General features: G+C 38.9%; 1 non-coding gene across 1 annotated transcript; it reads right to left on the bottom strand.

Annotated features, from left to right (window-relative positions):
• Window positions 1-8540: 8540 nt before the first annotated feature.
• Window positions 8541-8674, bottom strand: LOC121161106. Its single transcript, XR_005884624.1, has one exon. It is a non-coding gene; the product is annotated as a small nucleolar RNA SNORA70 (small nucleolar RNA).
• Window positions 8675-12191: the final 3517 nt, after the last annotated feature.

The raw sequence follows: 12191 nt of genomic DNA on the forward strand, positions 1-12191 counted from the left end.
TCAGTCTACGGATTCAAATGCTGATCTTCTCTGGAAACTCACTCATACTCATGCCCAGAAAGAATCTTTTTATAAAGCTGCCTGGCTTTCCCTAAAACCTGGTTCAGTTAGCATTTAAAAATAACCATCACAGCTGCTTTCCATGAAGTACACATTTTAAATATTAGAATAAGCTGCAAGGTAGAATATTATGATTCCCATTCTATTGATGGAAAAATTAAGATTTATTGAGATCAGATACATTTTTTCCAAGAGGATAGAGCTAACAACTGTATGTTCTGGAACTGAAGCCTGACGTAAAGTCTGGAGGAAGCTACTGTTTTAGTTGCCTCAACAAAAAGCATCACTCTTGTTGAATTAACACACATACTCCAAAAAATGGTAAGTACACACTTCCAGTTTCCTTCATGCTTGCATGGCATCAGCATGTTTATGGAGTGCACGTATTGTGAAATGCAAGACTAATGAAATACACATGAAACAATCCTTCAGCAGTTTCAAGAATAAAAACATTCTTCCAATAAGGAAAAAGCCACCTTTTCTTTTTTAACATTTACTTCCTTTAAGTCAAACTGGATTTTTCTTCTTAAGCTTTCTTTACTCAATCACTGAAATGTTATTAGATTGAATATCACTCAAATAAATAAATAAGCTTATTTTGTTCTATTAACTTGCCAACATGTAAAAAGGCTACGGGATTGATTTACTTCAAGAATCAATTTAGAGGTAATTCTCGATCTAGTGCAACTTTTGATTCTTCTAGCCTCTGTAACTGTCAAGCCAATATTCTCTGCTTTGTTTTCCTGGCATTGAAATCCTCCCCAATCAGCTTTGGTGACATGAAGTAGATAAACTCCTATTATGGGTTTGCTTTAGCAAAAATATTATTGATGGAAAAGAAAAGTGGAAGATATAATGACAAGAAATTGCTCAGCTGTCATTAGTCTTTGCTCTATATGGCATTTAGAGAAGTGGAGAAAATATAGGAATGTCAATTCCAAAGTCTCTCAGGGTAAGTTTGTTCAAGGAGCATAAGTAAATATATAATAGCAAATAGAGATATATATGGGGAGAGAAAAAGAGAGAGGTAGGGAGGGAGGGAGGAAGAGAGAGAGAGAGAGAGAGAGAGAGAGAGAGAGAGAGAGAGAGAGGGAAAGCAAGCAGAAAAGTAAAATGAGGAGAGATGCCAGGAAGCTGGGCTTGACAGACATGCTCCACTTTGGCTCGGAATACCTGTGCTGGCTCTCATGGTCTGTAAGTCTCCATGTGCTTGCAGGAGGCCTGCTTCAGCAATGTCATGTCTTAGTTGTTTCATTTGATGTGTGAGTTAAAAAATTCTTACTCGCAACATCCATTCCACAGATGTTGTAAGACTGTCAAGAGATGGCATATTTTTACATTTGAGGACATCAACTCTACCAATTTCCTCATTGCTATTAACAAGATCAAATCATGACAATATCTAGCTCAGCAGGCATTTATTTTTTGTTGTTACTAAAAATGTCTAGCATTGAAGGAAAAAAAAGTAAGACTCAGGAAAAGAGTAACTCCAAATAAAAACAACTTATGGGAAGCCTGTTATGTGAAAATATTACAAACTTTGCCTATCTTAAATGCAACTCTGCAATGAAAGAGTTATTTCATAGACACAAAAGCTGACAAACTGAGGCTTTGAGGAATTGAGACACATTTTTAAAAGGGGACAGTGAGTAAGCTCCCCAGTGAGGGCTTGAGGTCTTGTCTGGCAGGGTTCATGGACTTTGCTTTCTTTGCCCCCCACACTGAGCTGCTGCATCTAAATGAGAATGTGTTTGCGAATACAGTTATACACACATATAACCTCATACAAACGGGATCCTTATAAGGTTCACTGAAGATATAATGAAAAATTATGTGGCTATCAAAAGGGTTTTTTTTTAATTTAAAAACCCTTATCTTTTAATTTTATTTCCATGAATGTTTTACAATTTTCTCACATAAAATCAAGAATTTTTCAATCATATCCATGTTAATATCTACCCATCTACTTAGCTGTTCCCATCCTGTTGTGGACAGTAGGGTCCCCAGCTGGGTTTATTCCCATTTGTTCTCTCCACATGGGAAAGACTTCAAAATGCAGGCAAAATCATATTCAAGGACACAGGGTGTGTTCAAAGCAAAGGAAAAATGCAGGCAAGCTTGAGAGAAAAGAATGAACAAATAACAAAGCACACAAAAAATATTCCAAATAAGGAAAAAAACTAATGCAAAAACAAAACGAAACAAATAAAAAAAAAAAAACACCAAACCCCAGCAAAGATTTAAACTCTCTTCAGTAAAAGAAAAATAATATTCAGGCTCATTGTTTTGGGAGGCAAAGTGGTGATGTCTGGGGTAGAGCTTGATTAAATACTCAAAGGGGGTGGAGTTTGGGAGGGGCTTGAAAACTGCCCATTTCTGTACTGCTCTTTTGCAACTTCAGAGGTCTCATGGGGAATAGGTACAAGATGACTGTGGAACATTTCCTCCCATGGCATAAGGACACCATAATGACGTAATGGTGGTTGGGGAACACATCTTACAGACATAGTGGATTTTTCCAACTTAACGCTGGTTCAATAACTGCAACATGATGCATTCTTTGGGCCATGAAGTAAAAACAGATGTAGGGGAGGCACTTGGTGGTAAGTGCAAGGTGGATTTGGGCATTCAAGGTAAGGGATGCTTGGGTGATAACCAGAAAGGGGGCTATCATGCAGGCTGGCCCAGGCTGTTAATGCAGGGGCCAGTTGTGCTTTGGGCAAAAGCTGATCACCATGGCAGTTTTCATGGATCATACCATGTGGGTCACTTGGTATGTTCATTCAGTGGCTAAGACTATCACACAGGCTGACTGGAGCTGTCAGAGCTCAGCTCCTTCCTGCCTGCTAATACTGCCTGCATTCCCACACCAATATCAACACCTATCCATCTATTGTCTATTTTTTGTTCCCTGTCGTCTATATTTACATTTTATCTGTCAAGTAATGATATTTTGACATCTGTAGGATGAATTTCAGAATTACAGCCTGGGTGATAATGCCATGGAACAGTGGGTTAAACCATCACCAGTGATGCTGGTGTCCCATCTGAGCCCCTGTTTGAGTCCTGACTGCTCTACTTCTGCTCTATGTCCATTAACACAGCTGGGAAGGCAGCAGAGGGTGGCGCAAGGACTCTAGCTCCTGCCTCTGAGGTAGGAGACCTGGATGGAACTCTGGGCTCCTGATTTCAGCCATGATCAGCCTTGGTGATTATGGCTGCAGGAGAGTGAAGGTCTTCGGACTTCTCTCTGTATCATTCTGCCTTTCATATACAGGTAATACATCTTTAAATGGTTACAGCATGATGTGACCAGACAGAGTATGCTCTAAACAGCATAGGTTGTAAAATATAGTCAGGAAGGAGAATGATCAAGGGTACGGTCATCTCAACTAATGTTCAGAGACTGTTACATATATGCTTAGGCCATCAGACAATTGAAGAGTTTATGAATAGGCAAACTGGGTGTACAGAAGTTACAAGATGCCTACCAGATCAATCTGAAAAAATAGAATAGAAACAAGCAAGGTTGGCTTAGAGAGTTGTCACTGCAAAGAGTTGTGTGCAGGGTGAAGTGATGGAACTCCTAGTTCTTTTCAATGAATTCACACACACGCACACACACACATTCGAGAGATTTTACTGAGGGATCTTGGGAGTGCTCAGAACTGAGATGGCTGAGCAATTTACAGTGATTTTATTGTTAAGGAGTTCTGGAGAATAGGAATTGGCAAACTAGAGTTAAACAAGTATCATTCTGAGTTGTAAAAAAGGGAAGCCCTATTTTGTGAAGTAAGAGACTGACATGTCTTATTTCTTGCAAGACTAGAATGAACTAGAGGAGGGTGATTTCACAGCTCTCTAAGAGGAAGTGATGGTCATTATGTCCCAGTATGGACTCAGTAAGATCAAAGCATGTGAGAATAATGCATTTTGTTTTTGAATGGCACCGATTTTCTGGTAGAAGAGGCCAATGGGGTGACATTTCTGTAGGTATTTTATTCATCTGGTTACATGATTATTTTACACCTGCCCTGTCTGCAGTTCTGCAATATCCTATTCCCATCCCTCACTTTCTCTTAATGACTGGATTTCTTTTGTCACTGAGAAAATAAAAGCTGCTGGGGAGAGCTTCACTGTGCCTTCTCCCCACCATTCTCCCTCTTCCTGCATTGTACATGCACCCTGTTCCTCTTGGACAGAGTGTAACTGTCCTGCTTCTCCCCACAGCCCTGCAAGTCCATTCCCTCTTGTTTATTCTAAATTGACCCCAAAGCAACCTGCCCTTTCTCTCACAGTATAAACTTTCCTATTGAATTATATATGTCATCATACAAATATGTTTAATATTTCTCTTCTTTAAAAACAAATGAAGTCAAAGAGCAAGTCAATGTAACTGCAAATGAAACAATGAAGCTTTCTTTTGTTGGTGAATCTACTTGCAATATACAGTCCTCTGATTCCCCTTACATCAAAGCAGTTGGCAGATTTGCTGGCAAGCTGCTGATTGCCTTTATGTTTTGTCTTGAATCATCTTGTTTTTAGTATTGGTAGCCTCAGTCAAATGGGCTTGTCATAAGTTTTGATTAATTCATCTGTGGTGGATCATGGGTCCTTTTAAATCTGTATCCCATTGTAATTTCTTTTAAGCTGTTCAACTAGTTAGAAGGGGTGATCAGGTCAAGGACTGGCTTACACTTTCTCCGTAACAATGAGATCAGTGTTGTACTTACACCCTCCTGATGCTGTGAGGTGTTGCTTGGGTGGCTGGCAAGCGTTTTCTTTTGACAGTTCTGTGGACAAAGTAATGTGACTATTTTGGATTATTTTTTTTGAAGAATTATTATATAGTTTTCTTAAGTGAAAGTTTTCAGTGCATTTAATGCCAAGAACATGCCTTACAAAAATTGACTTATTTTGTCAATTTTCTGAATTCTAAAAGTGTAGCTGAATTAAAAACCATTGTAGTAGATTATTGCTGCTTGGCTTTTTGGATAAGAACAGGTGTATTGGGGTCAGGTGCATATCTGTTTCTCTGTGTTTTGTTATTGGCCTTAAAAACTAATGACCAGGGATGGGTGTTGTGGTACAGCAGGTTAACCTAACATTGGCACACCTACACCCCGTATCAGTGTGCCAGACGAGGTGTCTGCTGTTCCTATTCTGATGTAATTTCCTGCTGATACACCCAGAAGGCAGCAGATTATGATCTAAGTGTTCACACTGCCTCCAGGTGCGCAGGAGAGACTCAGAGGAAGTTCTAGGCTCCTGGCTTCGAGCTGGCTGGAATCCTCGATGATAGGGGCATTTTGGGAGTGAAATAGTGGATGGGAAATTCTCCCTCTTTCCTCTTCTCTCCTTTCTGTCACTCCTTGCATTTGTTATCCTGCCTTTCAAACAGATGAAAGTAAATAAATATTAAAAAATAAACTAATGGTCAGTAAGAATATGGGAGATAAGCAAGTGATTAGAATAGATTGGTTTTGTTATATGTGAAATGTATCCAAAGCCATTTAGAAGTCTAATGCACTATCCATTGTGCTGCAGAGCCTCCTTAAAGCCATTGAAACTATTTCATATCTTTGTAGATCAACACTTGGCATATTGTTTTTCAAATTGAAATACTTGACCTATTAAAAATTCACAGATGCTCTTAAACTGAGGATTTCTTTGCTTATGAGTATAAAACTCTTTGAAAGGTTAAGTGTTCCATATTGAAAATGTAATAGAGGGTAAATTTTCTATCGTCTCTGGGTCTGGCATCTACTTCTATAGTAGTCCTGTGTCATTTATTTGCTACATATTTTCCCCAATATATGGCTCATACTTTTCTCCATGTTTGTGGCACATGATGATTTTTGATGTTTATTCGTTCTTCTTTCTCTGTTGAGAAAGATCAAGATAACATCAGTGCACAGCAATGGAAAGAATTGACAGAAATACTTGACTTTTCAATATTCCATAAAAACTTTGAAGATCAAATCAGCAGTTGAAGAATCAGGACTACAGGCACTCACAGGAGCGAGACGAGATCAGAAGTGATACTAGACTTAGTTCCCAGGCTTAGGTTAGCCACTAATTAGCCATATGACCTTCAATGAACCTCTAACTGCTCCAGGCCTCAGTGCCTTCAACGCCAAGAGTCTAACTTTTCGATCACATCCAAATGCTTGCAATTATGTAAAATGTTTCGGAGCTATACGTGGGAAAACAGTAATCTATCATTTAATGAGTTTATTTTTAATAAAATGAGAATAATATTATATTAACCATGAACCAGTCCTGTTTTAGGACATATTAAAATAAATTAATTTCATAATTCTTTATGAAAATTACCATGGATATTAAAGCTGTCTTTGAACACAAACAAAAGCGTCAAAAGAACAGTAAACTCAATTTTAAAAATTTCTCTCATCATCTTTCAGAGCCTAGAGAGAAACTTGGACCTCTTCCAAAAGATGAAAGTAAGCAGAGAAGAAATTTTGGAAGATTGAATCAAAGCCAGAATAAACTAGGATTGCTAATATTTAGGATGGTTAGTGCAGAAGATCCAAATATGGGTCAAGGAGATACATTTAGAACCAGAAACTATACCACATTGCTCTAATTAATATTTTCAAATTAGGAAATTAATTTGTATCAATAATAATCTATGTAATAGACTATTAATGACATACAGAAAGGTCATTTTGATTAATGGCATTTTGTCTCTTACAGTATTATTGCCTTTGGTTAATTAAATGGAAAAAAAGAGAATTAAGATGAACTAATATGTCTGTTTAAAATTTTGTATCCAAACATAAATGAAGTAGAAATAATTCTTCTTTCCAATAGACTTTTAGAAAATACCATCTGAACTATAGTAGAGTCATTTGAGGCAATTAAAAGGAAAAAATGATCAATGGAGTAAAAAATATCCTTACACTTGGCCTTGATGCCTGATGTTGCATTAATTGGTGCAACAGGAAAAGATTGGTGATATTGGCCAAGGTTTTGTAGTTAGTCGGCATTTCCTCTTTGAATAAAAAGTGAATGCTAATTATTCAGCTTAGCTTTGTTACTTGTTGCTGGTTAGATTTACTTAGACTTCACATTTAGAACAGGCTTGCTACCTTGTTAAGTCTGGTCTATTGGTGATCCAAATATTTCGCCACAAGTTAATGGGTTGCTACTAGTGTTTAAGAATGGCATGTGAGTAAAATATTGCGCTAGGCTAATATATCAGCTGATAGAAATGTGGTATAAAAAGTGTTTTTTTTTAAATATTAGGAAACTCTCTTGAATGAATGAGATTGTAATCCACAGTAGAAAATACCTCAATTTTCATGGCTTAGCATGCTTGAGATGCCAGTGATGACTGGCAAAGTGTGATTTGAATTATGGAGTTGCTGAAATAGCATAGCGTTACTTCAAATCTGTAATTTAGATAGATATTAATCAGATAACTAAAGAAGACAAAAATTACTTTAAATATTAAAATGGCCATTTTGAACTTTTATTTAATATTTTAGGGTTTTAGCTAGATACTTATAACTATTTACAATAAATGTGGTGACATTTCATGCAAGAATCACCCTTTTGCAGACTGTAACTTTATAGAAGTAAATATAAACCTCATTCATTTGCTCAATGATTATTTACTAAATGTCTGCTATACTATGGACTTGCTGAGATGCTAATTATTTTTCTATTCCTTCAATTCTTTCCATTGTGAAGTATAAGGCTTAGACTTTACTTTTCACAACTAATCATTAAATGTGTTTTTAATTTTATTTTAGAATAAAAGGTGAAAATGTTACGAGCTATTTTTAAGATACATTTTCATTTTTTTTTAAAAAAAGGATTATGTATTTGAAAAACAGTTATAGGAGAGAGGAGACTCAGAGAATATTCTATCTGCTTATTCATTTACAAAATTGCTGCAGGAGCCAGGTTGAGGTCCCAAATCAGGAGCCCTTCTACATCTCCCATGTGTGTGTATTGACCTTCTTTGTTGCTTTCCATGCACATTAGCAGGAGGCAGGATTGAATGTGGAGGAACTTTGGACTTGGAACCAGTACCCACATGGGATGCCAGCATTGGAGGCAGCGGCTTAACATGACAAACCACAATGCTTCTAAAGATAGCTGGAAGTTGGCTTCATTGGTGGGTGTCAAGGGGCAGCACAGTGGAGACCCCATGAGTGCAGGTCTTGTTACTTCTCCAAGGAACCAAGGTAGGGCAAGGTCTTTGCACTGAACTTGATAAAGCCCATATTCTTTGAGCTATGTATAGTGTGGTGGCCAGAGAACTGGGTCTTGGTCCTTGCTAGGGTCTCATGCTGTTTGTTCTTTTCCTTGATATGAAATGTACATGAGGGCTAGACTATAATGAAATATAGCTGCTATACCCTGTCAATTTCTAAAAGCACCATACATACCTGTATGGTGCCTAGATAGGAAACAATACAAGGTCAGAGAGACAAGCATCTATGAGAAAGGGGTATGTCCAAGGATTTTTAGTGCAAACCATACAATCAATAGATTGCATGCACTACTAAAATGGTTGCTGTTTTCAGCTGTTGTACACTGGGATCCATGAGAAAAGGAGCCTATTCCATTTAATTGGTTAAAGATATTTAACAGTTTTTATGTATTGAAGCCTGACCATGTTGAGCACTACTTGGTGGGAAGGAAAATATTTGATTCAATAGTTTGTTAGAATGTACAAATCCATGAATTATACTGAGTTTCACTGGATGAATATATTTCCTTTTATGGAAAATACAGAATTTTAGTTTTTTAAAAATACTTTTCTTGTTAAAGGCTTGCAAATCTGCTTCATACAATAGCAGTGAAATTAAGAGCCCAGGCCTGGAATTAGACTGCCTGGAATCTATCATTCTTTAGAAGCATGACCCGAGGCTATTTGCCCTTCTTTGTCTCTGCTTCCTCAACTGAAAAAGGGGGATAATAAGATTACCTGTTCTTAGGATTGGTGTAAGGTGTACATGCTAAAATGTGCATAAAAATTCTTTGAGATGTTTTTTGGCACTTAGTAAGTTCCCTGTAAATGTTGGCTCTCACATACATCATTTCTCACAAATTATTTATATATCTAATAGCTGCGTGTGTGTGTGTGTGTGTGTGTGTGTGTGTGTGTGTGATGCATGTGTGTTTGTTATGTCTTAGAACTACAAGGTGCTTTGTAAGGCAAAATAATGTTAGCAGTCTGCATTTGATACATTTATCTTTACCAGTTTTAATAATATATCCAATAACTATCTATGCTCAGTAATATTACATTGAGTCATAGGGATAATTGTGTCAGGTATAAATGGCACAATTAAAAACACTACAGGAGCTAAGTTGCTCAGAAAGTTGCAATGCAAATGTTGCTTCCTAAGCGCCTTGCAAATGCACAATGAGAAAAAAATGAGGATATCTTATTTTATTCCCTAGTGGGAATCTATCCACATCAAAAACACTACATAATTCTGCATGTGGGCAACTGCTGCTGAGACTCCCTGCCTCATCATACAGGCCTTCTAGAGAAGGAAATTGATGGGAATTGATTTCATTTTTTAAGGAGTCAATATATTGTAAGTATAAGTTAAAAGTAGAAGAATGCCATGTGCTTCTGGGAGTTATTTTGGACTATGTCTCACTTAAGAGTGCTAACAGTACCATGCACATAGAATTAAGTTTACAAATCATTGTCAAGTGATATTTCTCTTACATCCAACAGATGTTACAAAAGGACATTTGCTCAGATTATTTCAGGACTACAGAATTAATTGTTCACTCATACACTGAAAAATCAAGTGTTCTTATTAGGTACTGAGGCTGTGTTGAGCACTGTACTGGCACTGAGATACAAAGAGTTCTTACATTTCCTTGAGCTCAGAGGCTGCACTATGGGGAAAACAGAGGCCACAAAACAAGTTTCAGCAATGGCTACTGTGTTGCTTTTGTATAGAGGGCTTTGTAGGACAGAGAGGGGATACTGGTTAAGACTGGGTTGTGAGAGCTTGGAGGGTACCAAAATTTTCCTAGAGCTGAAGTTGGTTTTGCTGGCCTGAGGAAGCTGGCAGGTGTGCTGATGTGGGATATGATGAAGTGCGAGAGAGCAGTGGGTGAAAGTCAGAGTCTGTTTAGCAGAAGAGACACGAAATGGAATGAACCATCTGGGAGGCAGTGAGCATTTCGTATGGATGAAGCCCGGTGCTTAGTCTGTAAAGAAAGTTCCATGTTATCTCCAGGGCAGGGAGCAACTGGGTGCTGAGCAAGGCAGGAGGCCAGTGTTAGGGAGTGTGGGCTAGGAAAGAAGTTGAGATGTCCATTGCCCAGGCGCCATGGTATGCAGGACAGAAGGGTTGATTAAAAAGAGTACATTTAGTAGAGTCAAAATCCAAACTCAGCAGACCTGATGTCAGAGGGGGCAGCCAGGCAGCGTTTTGATCCAGAGCAGGGTCTGAGAGGAAATCAGGGTCCCATGATGAGAGCAGAGGCTCCAAACTGCACCTGACTAGCTGGGGTGGGATGTGGCATTTGGAGGAATTTCCTGAGCAGCTGGACCCTAGCTGCAGCAGGTGTTTTTAGGGCACTTGCAGCTGCCTGGATGGGTGGGAAGGGAGCTGTTAAGGGCGCTGATCTGGCACAGGCACAGCGCTTCAAACTAAAGCTCTGGGAAACCATTGTGGGGTTTTAAGCAAGGCAGGAATGGGTTTGTGTTTTAAAAGATCTTGCTGGCTTGTGGGTGGGGCTGACCTGTGAATGTGAAGGCATGGACCTCAGCTAGGAAGGTGTCTACAGAGAAGGGATGATGGGAACTTGTTTAACTTCCCACAGCAGCAATAGACTGAGGAGGAGGAGGCACTCTGGGAAGAATGGGAAGGTGGAAGGTAAAAGGCTGGTCTAGAGGAGGAAGAGAAAAGGAGCAGCACAACCTGGTATCACCTAATGCATCTGAGTGGCAGCCTGGAGGAGAGGCTGTGCTATTTCCTTCAGCGAGGAGCTCCCAGGGAGGTACACTGGAAGAGCAAGGTTGATTCCAAGGATTGAAGGTAGTGACCTTCAGGGTCCTTATGAAGGGGTAGGTGGTGACAGTCTGTTCCACGGAGGTCTAAAACTTAGAAACAAGTCTGAATTAGGGATAAATATTTGGGATTCTTTGTCATTTAGATGGTAATTGAAACTGATGGATCTGAATGTAGCGAACAGAGTGAAAAATAGGAGGGCTCTGACATAGTTCACACCTGGGAAAGATTGTAGGAAAAGATTCATGACCATGAAATGTAGTTACCAGAAAAAGAGAAGGGGAATGAAGAGACAGGGTTGGGAGGAAAGGCACAGAAGGAAATCATGTTAAGATAGAGCGCTTGTTGCAGAGGAATCAAGCATGAGAAGGAATTGTGGTAATGGAAGTGAAGGGTGAAAAGACAGCAGCACCAGGCACTTTGCACATGTGTAGTAGCTCCTTTAAGAAGAAACACGCAAGACTTTAAAAAAAATCTATTTAAAAGACAGAGTGAGATAGTAAGAGAGAGGAAAGCCTTGTGATTCACTGATTTACCTCCTCAAAGGCCTACAACAATCAAAACCAGACCAAAGGCACCCAGGAACCCAGAACTGCATTCTGGTCTCCCCTATGGATGATGGAAGTCCAAGTGCTGGAGCCGTTATCTGCTGCCTCCCCAGGTGCATTTGCAAAAGCTGGGTCAGCATGGGAGGAACTGAGACTCAAACTGGCAGTCTGGTGTGGGATGCTGGCACGATAAGAGGCAGCTTAACTTGCAAAGCCAAAGCAAATAGTAGCTTTCTAAATCCTTGTGGCAACCCTATGAGTTGGGAGCTAATATTCTAATGCTTCATGTGAGAAGCCAAGGCAGGCTAAGTAATCTTACATAGTAAAATTACAAGAGCCTCCCTTGATCTTTAGTTTCAGTTTCCATGGTGTCATTTACTCAAGCTCAACTATAGTCTGAAAATATTAAATGGAAAGTTCTAGAAATATGTGAACAATTTATAAGTTTTACACTTTATTGTTGTCATAGGTGTACATATATGGTATAGGTAAATGGGCATAGCAAAAACATAAGTCATATGCGATTTAGTATTATGAAAGTTCAGGTATCCCTTGGGGGTTTTGA

The sequence above is a fragment of the Ochotona curzoniae genome, unplaced genomic scaffold (assembly GCF_017591425.1).
Source record: "Ochotona curzoniae isolate NIBS_2020 unplaced genomic scaffold, NIBS_Ocur_1.0 contig_4612, whole genome shotgun sequence".
In the NCBI taxonomy this organism is placed as follows: domain Eukaryota; kingdom Metazoa; phylum Chordata; class Mammalia; order Lagomorpha; family Ochotonidae; genus Ochotona; species Ochotona curzoniae.